Source organism: Ursus americanus, chromosome 13 (genome assembly GCF_024610735.1).
Source record: "Ursus americanus isolate L20-20 chromosome 13, mUrsAme1.1.p, whole genome shotgun sequence".
In the NCBI taxonomy this organism is placed as follows: domain Eukaryota; kingdom Metazoa; phylum Chordata; class Mammalia; order Carnivora; family Ursidae; genus Ursus; species Ursus americanus.
This window is the reverse complement of record NC_142139.1, coordinates 13,229,477-13,239,834: the sequence shown is the minus strand read 5'-3', so window position 1 is coordinate 13,239,834 and position 10,358 is coordinate 13,229,477. Positions and strand designations below refer to the sequence as shown.

General features: G+C 43.7%; 1 protein-coding gene across 3 annotated transcripts in view; it reads right to left on the bottom strand.

Moving 5' to 3' along the window:
- SYNPO2 (synaptopodin 2) overlaps positions 1-10,358 on the bottom strand; it is a 167,508-nt gene that overhangs the window by 66,184 nt on the left and 90,966 nt on the right. The window lies entirely within an intron of this gene.

Below are 10,358 nucleotides of genomic sequence, written 5' to 3'. Positions count from 1 at the left end.
AAGCGGGTGGGGGGGAGGGGCAGATGGAGAAGGAGACGCAGACTCCCTGCTGAGCAGGAACTCCCCGCTGAGCAGGGAGCCCAACGTGGGATCAATCCTAGGACTCTGGGATCATGACCTGAGGCGAAGGCAGATGTTTAGCTGATTGAGCCACCCAGGCGCCCTAACATGACACATTCTTTTATCACTTGGAACATAAACTATTTTTCTTTATTTGCAGCTGAAGTCACTGCTACCAGTGACTGTCAGTCAACAAGGTGAGCCCGTGACTCTGACAGAATCTTTTGGGAAATCAGAAATAGCATTGTCTCTGTCTTCTGACGCTTTCGGGCTTGTGAGGGACCTGTGAGCATGCGTGAAACAATTAGAGAATGATACAAACAAGTTGAGAGACATATGCCAATTTGAGTCACAGTTTGAGGAATTGGCTCTCAGTCTCAAGCTTGCCAAAGCCTTAGCTACCCTCACTTGCGCTCCAGAAATCTCTGCAATGCTGTTAACTCCCCTAGAGGCTGACAATCTCCCCCCCCCCAGCGATGGGCACAGGGTCTCACAGGCAAAATCATGACCCAGGGTCTGATACTTTCAAGTATTTTCAGAGGTTTCTGGCGAGAGCATGAGGCTAACACAGCCGGTGTGATTCAGCCCCGACCAGGCTGAGACACCTTTCCTAATCAACCCCTTTGTGTGTAAGCATGAAATTATGCAGCTAAGATCACTGGTTCCAGGGTTTCACGTGCATTTCCAAAGCCCAGTTCTGGCTAATTCAATGACTCCTTTTTTGTGTGACCATCCTATTTTTTCTTTTTTTTTTGAGATTTATTTATTTGAGAGAGAGAGAGCATGAGCAGGGGAGGCAGGGGGAGAGAGAATCCAAAGCAGACTCTGTGCTGAGCACGGAGCCTGACGCGGGGCTCGATCTCATGACCCTAGGACAGACCTGAGCCGAAACCAAGAGTCAGCTGCTTAACCAATTGCGCCACCCAGGCACCCTGCCCCCCTTTTTTTTAATCAAAGAAGGGAACTAACTGCCTGGGCAGCTGCTCATGATCAACGCCCTTGAGCATTCCTCTAGAGAAGTCTTCATCAAGGTCGAGCCTTCTGTCAAAGTTTGGAAATTTCAGATCAAAGTGATTAGACTTTGGGGAAGAAAGATCTAAAAAAATATATAAGAGAAAGGACAGAGTGAGGAGAGAGAGAAAAAGAGAGAAAGAGAGGAGGGGTGCCTGGTGCCTCCTGAGGCTCCTTAGCTATTGACCTTTGCAGAGAAGCCCGCACGGCTCCTGGGCAGAGCCAGCTGTGAGGGTCCCGAAGCTCCAATGTCTGCGCTTGCAGGGAAAAGAGGCTGGAGGTCGGGTCTGCAACCCTTCATGAGAATGTAAATCGCATCCCTTTCTTCTCTCAAAATGAAAGAGATGGCCACTTATTAATTTACAAACAAAAGTCCGAATTCTTACAGACCTTCTTCAGAATAACTTGTAGAGTAACTCTCACTGGAGCTCTTCTAAAGGAAATGTTGGAGGCACTTTCTAAAATGTCAGTTCGAAATAAAACAGAATCCAAATGTCCCACCTCGTACTGTGCAAGCAAGTCCTATTTTTAGGCTGAGGTGTCACTCAACCTGCTATATAAGGCCATGCGAGGAACCTCTGCTTTTAGGGAAGTTCCCGGCTCTTCCTTGGAGCAGGACTGTTTCATTTCACACGTAGGTACCTCTTGATTAATACCTTCTTCCCATTCCCCGGAAAAAAAAAAAAAAGCTTCCCTCTTAAGTCTAAAAGTTTCCTTAAACGCATGGTGGCGTACAATATAAACACCTAAAACCGAAACCAAACCAGAACAAATAAAACAAGAAGACATACAGATGTCCATGCACATAAATTGATGTTCGTGAGATACTGACAGATAAATATAGTTGATGCAATATTTGCTCTAGCCGGTCAAATAAACACGATTAAAATAACTGCTCATAATCGAGTGGGAAAATTGAGGCAGTGTGTGGACAGTGGCAAAAGCATTCTGTCATATTTGACTTCGAATTCATATTCTCCCAGGTAGTAGCTGTGTGACCTTGTGAAAAATAACGATTCTTTTAACTAATATTGACTGAGAAATTGTTACATGTCAGGCACCGAGCTCATTAATTCACATTGCATAACTTTCTGGAGTCCTTTTCCTTTTCTGTAGAGTTACAAGGGTAAGACGTACTTAATACATCATTGTGAAGAATAGAGAAAATGCATGTAAAACACCTAAACATGAGCGAGTGACTGTAAAAATGGGTATTTTAAAAATAAAAATGGAATGCAGTAATAGCGATTCTGGTGCATATTAGGTATTTTAATAAGTGACTGAAGTAAAATTAAAAATAACTAAAGCCATGTTATCTTTAAATCAAAGTGAAATCCTAAAGAATGAAAATTATTCAATTTCTCTTTGGTGTTATTTGTGTGAGACATTCTATGTTACAAGAGAAAGTGCATTTTATTATGGCCTTAGAATAAAATTATTAGGCCTTAGTTCTTGGTCTGTTTTACCATTATTAACTTGTTCTGTGAACTTGATCTATGAAATCAATTTTTTCCCGTGTGCATTCGAATATACTCATTACAGATGTTATTTATTTGTAATTTCACCTAAAACAATGACAGGATAACGAGGTATCTAAAGAAGACTTGGTCTTGGTATAATTCAGCAAAACTGCCATAGTTTTATTGAGTGAGACCTAGAACACATTTGCAATACACATGAATGGACAACAGGAGTCCACTGGAATTTTCTGGCCGTGTCAGAGATGTTGATAGGGGAAGTTGTTGGAAGCTTTAGGGGGCAATATCAATAGCTCACCGAGTAACATTCTGTTTCCTGGTTCCTCTGATCCAGCCAGGGCGTTTATTTAATGGCTACACGAGATGGAAAAAGGAAGAACATGTTACAACATTAAGCCTGAAATAGAATGTCGAACAACGCGGAGGTAAAATTACTGGCCCAAATCCCTCTCAGCAAAGGACCAGGCTCCCTGCCAGCCAAGGTGATTTGGATTAGTTCTAAATCCAGCCCACTTACAGACTAGAGAGAGTGGAAATGGCCACAGGTGCCTTTTATCCCCTCTCAACCCTGGGATGGGCCAGCAATGCACCCCGTAGATACCTTTGGAGCCACCAATGCTTACTGAAATCAGGTCAAGTTTTTGGGTTACTTTTAAAATCCTATGAAATCTAGGAAAGGAAGAAGGCCAAAATTTTTCAGACCTTATCCATGGGAGTTCGGTTCAGATACTCATCCTCTCCAGGCAGTCTGTGATAGTTGAATTCTGCTTTTCGGTAACTAGAATGACTAGCAGATGTGTGCCAACCTACAGGACACTGGGCACAGACAGTCCAGTTTGAGGTGGCATTTTTAAACATGGAGTTGAACTTGCTATCCTAGCTTCGCTTCACAAAAAAGTAAGCTGGCTGACAACAGCAAATGGGGTTTGTACATACACCGTTATGGTTTCCACTGTGACTGTTAGAAAATCAAGGAAAATGCCCTTAAGTTTCAGTAAATGCAGCCTATAGCATTTATTGGTTTTAGGAAAGGGTATAGCATTGGGGGCCATGGGGTAGAAGTAAATAATCATCTTCACATATAAAAGGATTTCAGGTTGTGAAAATGAAGGCCATTTATGCTGAGGGTAGAGGTTTTTGAGCGTAACATGGATTGGAAGGGGAAAAGAAAAAGATTTCTTTCACAGAGTCACATACTTGTCTGCAGAGTTTCTTTTCTTTTCTTTTTTTAAAGATTTTATTTATTTATTTGAGAGAGAGAGCACAAGCAGGGGGAGCAGCAGAGGGAGAGGGAGAAGCAGACTCCCTGTTGAGCAGGGAGCCCGATGCGGGACTCAATCCTAGGACTCTGGGATCATGACCTGAGCTGAAGGCAGACGCTAAACCGACTGAGTCACACAGGCACCCTTGTCTGCCGAATTTCTACTTTTAATTCAATGGAAGTCCAAGGAAAACTAAACATTGTCAGAGGCACAATGTCAAGCTAAGATCGCCAAATCGTCGGTCACGCTGGAGAAGCTGGCCCAGCCCTGTTCCTCTTAACTTCATTAAGGGCTACGGAATTATGTAATAAATGGTGGTATTGTTGTGAAATGTAGCTCAGCAACCTGGCATGACCACAAAGGCAGCAAACTGCGGACAGCATGGTACACCAGGATGATGTAGGGTCACTGAACCAGGTTCGGCACCAGCCAGCAGTTGTTAAACAAGACACTTCTGGATGCCTATTTGGCATTCAGTAAATACTTGTTGATTAACTGATTGACTTACTGATTGACAAAATGGTCACTGGGAGTGCCAAGTTGGATGACAGGGCTTTTGACATTAACTCTATTAATATGGCAGAGGCTTAGGTAAGTCTCAACATTTCCCTGCCTCAGGATCCCCATGTCTACGACACAGAGATAATCACTTGCCCACAGCAGTTACAGGAAAAAAGAGAAGAGTGGAAAAAGACGAGATAATTGTTGAAGTCTGAGGCACTCCGTCGGGAGTTGCCAGCACCAGCTTCTGCAAGGAATTAGAGCTTGACGGCTCAGCTGTCAACCTCCCGAAAGGAGAGACAGAGGGCAAGCCCCGTTCCAGGAGCAAGAGGCACAGCCAGGTACATGGAGCAGGCTGGGCCGCAGGGTGGAAGGACTGGCAGAAGCCAGGGAACACTGAGCACACAAGTAGGGTTACGCTGAAGAAACCTCGGGGATTCTCTGCACTCAAACCTTCCCCCTAACCCCTGCTATAGCCTACGACGGCAAAGGCTCTCAGAACCCAGTGTACATAAGGATCACCTGGGATGCTTGCTTAAATTACAGATTGCCAAACCCCACTCCCAGAGACTCTGAAACAGCAGGTGTCAGTTGGAGCCCAGCAATTTACATTTTAGTGAGCTCTCCAGGTGTTCCTGCAGCAGGTGGTCTAGGACCAGAATTGCAGAAGCACCGACCGCAGAGGGAATCATCAACCTTTGTATTTCCTAACGGCAGTGACAATCATCAGCGAAGACACAAAGGGCCCCCCTAGCCAACCAGTTTTAATTTTGGATTTCTTGGTGTCTGGGGCCAGTGACATTCAGAAACCATTTACTAAGAACCCATCATGTGAAGAGCATTGAACTAAAGGGTGCAAAACATACAAAGAAAAGAACAGTCACGTGCATAGGCTGACTCTGATAGAGTCAAGTGGGTAGGCCGGGAAACCTACGGAGGAGGAGTGGTTTTACATGCTGGGGTCTGGGAAAGCACTTTGGAATTGGTGACATCGGAGGCGAAGCTGGAAGGAAGGGAGGACTGCATCTGGAATGAAGCAGGGCACCTCAGGCAGAGGGGACGATTTAAACAAGGGCGTGGAAGCCTCTGAATCCAGAGTGAGGGCACGTGACTGGCCTGTGCAGTAGAGACAGCAGAGAGACAGAGCAGACTAGAAGGGTGGGTGTGGCCGGACCTAAGGAAACTTCCAACGATGGGATGAAGTTTGACCTTGTTTGGAGGTCAGCACACGCAGGATTTTGAGCAGAAGAGTAACTGAAAAAAACGTTTTGTTTGTTTTTCTAAACTTAATGTTCAACCTAAACATTATTTTTGCTTTATTTTTTTTAAGTAGGCTCCATGCTGGACGTGGAGCCTAATGTGAGGTTTCAACCCACAACCCTGAGATCAAGACCTGAGCCAAGACCAAGAATCGGTGGCCTAACCGACTGAGGCACCCAGGCCTTAACATGATTAATAGCTAATATATTCATGGGGCACAGCATTTTAGAGGAACAAGATGGCATGGAAGTGTAAATTTCCCCTTCCTTCCACTCTTGTTTCCCAGCCATTTATTTTGGAACCAACTAATATTTCCAGTTTCTTTTGTACTGGGGAGATTGTTTGGGACTAGCTAATGGCCAAATATTGGTTGGGTTGGAACAAGGAAGAGAGAGATGAATGACAGAGACACCAGTTTGGTGATGGTTTCAAAAGCCCAGGTGATGATGGTTTGAAGTGGAGCACTGTCACTGTGAATACAAGGGAGATTCTGCAAAATCATTTCCTAATCCCTTATGCCCCATGTCCAATCAATTTACAAATGGCACAGAAGGAGTCAAAGATGACTGAAATTTTGTCCCGAGACTTGAAGGATAGTAAGATGGGAGAATGAATTTGGGACAGACAGATGGGGAAGCTGTGCAGTAAAGGGAGATACAACATAAAAGTGGACATGACAAATATTCCGTTGGAAAGTGAGGTGCATGGCTTGGAAGAGAAATGCATACTGGGGCGTCAAGGGCAAAGAAGTGGTAGTTGAAGCCGTAGGAGCAGACCAGCTCGGAAAAGAGGACACAGAAGATTGAGGGAATGAGTACTGAAAAATCCCTACATGTAATGGGGAAGGAGAAGAAGTGCGGCCAACAGAGACTGAGGAGGAAAGGTCAGAGAGTGAGTATGTGTGTTCCTGAATCCAAGGGAAGAAAGAATTTCAAAGAGAAAAGCGGGGGGAGAAGTTGCCAATGCCCTCACATGGTGATAGGTGTGTGTGTCATAAAGAGAAGAGCTGAGAAGAAATCATTGACCACCTGGTGATGAGCACATTACTCCTGAGCTTTAAAGAGTGGTTTGTGAAGAGTGGGAGCAGAGTGGAATAATGCAAGAGAGAGTGTAGAGGGAGATGAGGACATGGTGGCCCAGTGTAGACCTTTCGTTCAAGAAATCTGCCACAAGTGAAGGGAGAAAGGATCAGAGCTGAAAAGGTGAATAAGGTGGAGAAAGAACTTTCTCCTCAAGCGTGGAAGAAGAGAGTGGAGTCAGGGAGATATTTGATGGAACAAGACCCTGGAAGAGATTGAAGGAGAAAAACTGAAGTGAAGGGAGGAAAGCCAGGGAGTTCACATCTAATCACCTTGGCCATCTCAGCAAAGTAGCTGAGGTCACCTCCACGCTCGAGGGAGAAAGAGTTTGTTTTTGGAGATTTGCCAAAAAATACAGAAAGGAAATTGATAGCATATGGACTTCAGATGAAAGAAGGGATATTCAAGAGGCACTGAAGGTCCAACTGAGGTTGGACTAAAGAAGCTCCTCAAATGAGTTGCTTGCAGATCTTTCTTCCAATTCCTTGCCACAATCACAAATCTTGAAAAACAAAACAAAAACCCACGCATCAGGTTAAGACTTTGGCTCCTTCAGGTAATCTGGGAAATGTATTGAAGGACTATCATGTTCTTTCTATGGCTCATACAGAGATGCAGAGGAAGGAATGTAGATTGCCTTCCAGACAGGTTTCTGGGAGTCGGTTATCTGTTATTTAGGTAGCTTATGCAGTGATATGTGGAAAGAGAACATAAATATCTCAGGCTGATCAAGTGCAATTTGTTCATTAACACCATGTGAAAACTACCAAAAGATATTTACAGACAATATATTGGAAAGGGTCAGAGATGAGTGGAGTTAGTACAGCTCCCTGTGATTTGGGCCAAGTAGACATTTCCCTGCAGATCACTACTAGTGATTCTCCGAGGACAGAGTGCAATGCCTCTCTACTTCTCTTTCCCCCTAAACCCCCTCTTTTTATCTTCTCTTGCCCATCCTGGATTGATTCCCAAAATACAGAATAAAGGCAGAGAGGAAGCTCTCCTGCTTAGGTTAAAAGAGGTAGTTAACGGGGACATGTTAGTTGTGAAAAACTGTGTCCGCAGGAGGAACATAAGCACCTGCAAACATATCCAGGATTTTCCCCAGGTCAACTATGGGATATATAGTTTTATATATTTACATATTTTAAAGATTCTTTATTTATTTGACAGGGAGAGCACAAGTAGGGGGAGAAGCAGAGGGAGAGGGAGAAGCAGGCTCCCCACCGAGCAGGGAGCACGATATGGGACTCGATCCCAGGACCCTGTGATCATGACCTGAGTCGAAGGCCAACGCTTAAACTGACTGAGACACCGAGGCCCCCTGTGGGGTATATTTTAGTTTAGCCATTTTTTTTTTTTTAATGTCTGGGACCTTTTTTTTCTGACAGCACTCGTTTTAATGTATTTTATTTTATTTTTTAATTAAAAAAAATTTTAAAGTTTTTATCTTAATTCCAGTTAGTTAACATACAGCGTTATATTAGTTTCAGGTGTACAATATAGTGATACAGAACTTCCATTCAGAACTGGTGCTCATCACAAGTGCTCTTTTTTTTTTTTAAAGATTTTATTTATTTGACGGAGAGACACAGCGAGAGAGGGAACACAAGCAGGGGAAGTGGGAGAGGAAGAAGCAGGCTTCCCCACTGAGCAGGGAACCTGATGTGGAGCTCGATCCCAGAACCCTGGGATCATGACCTGAGCCAAAGGCAGACGCTTAACGACTGAGCCAGCTGGGTGCTCCACAAGTGCTCCTCTTAATCTCCATCCCCTATCCCATCCATCCCCCCATCAACCACCCCTCTGGTAACCATCTGTTGGTTCTCTGTAATTGAGAGTCTGTTTCTTTATTTGCCTCTCTCTCTTATTTTTTTACCCTTTGCTTGTTTGTTTCTTAAATTCCACATATGAATGAAACCATATGGTATTTGTCTTTCTGACTGATTTATTTCACTTAGCATTACACTCGAGCTCCATTCATGTAGCTGCAAATGGCAAGATTTCATTCTTTTTTATGGCTGAGTAATATTCCTATATATATATGATATATATATCATATATATATATCTCATATGATATATATATACACACACACATACCACTTCTTCTTTAGCCATTCATCAATTGATGGGCACTTGGGCTGCTTCCACATCTTGGCTATTGTAAATAATGCTGCTATAAACATAGGGTTGCTTGTATCCCTTTGAATTAGTGTTTTGTATTCTTTGGGTAAATACTCAGTAGTGCGATTGCTGGATCTTTAGGTAATTCCATTTTTAACTTTTTGAGGAAGTTTTCCACAGTGGCTGCACCAGTCTGAATGCCCACCAACAGGAGAGCACTCAGTTTTACATCTCTTTTTCATATGAATGGTTTATATTGTGCCTGCCTCAAGCAACTGTGTTATTTAAGAAAACGATGTAGGTACATTTAAAATTAGACATGTATTCCTTCATCCTTAAATTTGAAATGATTTCCAGGGAGTGTTTTCTCATTATTTATGGTTTATTCCCTGAATTACAGCAATGTGTATATGAAAGTCACAGTGCATATTTCCTCCTTATGCTACGAATTAGTTGGTCAAAAAATATGCTCCTGAGGCTATGCTGCCCTCAAGTGGTTCAGTTAGAGAATGCTCAACTAGTTTTCTCCTGGATGGACATTCCAATCTGACCTGTTTTGATTTAAGCATTAACTCCTGACAAAAAAGAAAAGAAAAGAAAAGAAAAGAAAAGAAAAGAAAAGAAAAGAAAAGAAAAGAAAAAAGAAAAGAAAAGAAAAGAAAAGGGGAGGGGAGGGGAGGGGAGGGGAGGGGAGGGGGGAGGAGAAGAGAGGAGAGGAGAGGAGAGGAGAGGAGAGGAGAGGAGAGGAGAAAAGAAAAAAGAAAAGAAAAGAAAAGAAAAGAAAGGAGAAGAAAAGAAAAGAGGGGAGGGGAGGAGAGGAGAGGCGAGGAAGATAATTATGTGCCATATCGGAGGGGCAAGAAGGAAAAGGAAGGTTTTATGTCTCAATATTTCTCTAAAAGGTACAGGAGTAAGAAGTACAATAGCAACAGCCACAAGCGTGTTTTGGTTAATGATCGAGTAATCTGCTGCATGCATGTGGCTATGGGGATGCAGCTGCGGGATATGAGTTGTATTGGCTCCTTTAGGCCTTTGGGGCCAATCCTCAGCTGCCCTAGAGCAACCCCCTCATCGGAACTCATGACATCATCTTCCACAACTAGGGACTTACAGTTGTTTGGAAACAATGCACTCAGGGAAAACTCTTGCTCTTGTGGCCAAGACCTCAGAAGGGAGGCCAGTAATTACTGTGATTACATGAATCACAAGGCAGGCTGTGGAGGATGGTATTGATGTGGATGGCCTCTAATGGTAGCTCTGAGGGGGCTCTGCGCTAATTGGCCACCATCAAGGCCCTCTCATGTGTGGTTAGCTTCCCAGGTTGCTGATGGAGAAAGGAGACCACCCATCGAAGTGCCCAGCGGACTCAGAGTTTGCTGGGCTGTTCTGGGCTGAGCTTATGAAGCAGGTCGGTTGCAAGGCTTTCGGTAACTCAGCTAGAAAGCCCATCATGGAAGAGGTGAGCCAGCTAAAAATGCACAACGTGCTGTTCCTTGTGGTTTGTCACACTGTTTCTGGTACTTCGGTGATTTCAGTGAATTGTGAATCTCCCTCAATAATAAAAGATTTGTAACAAGGAAA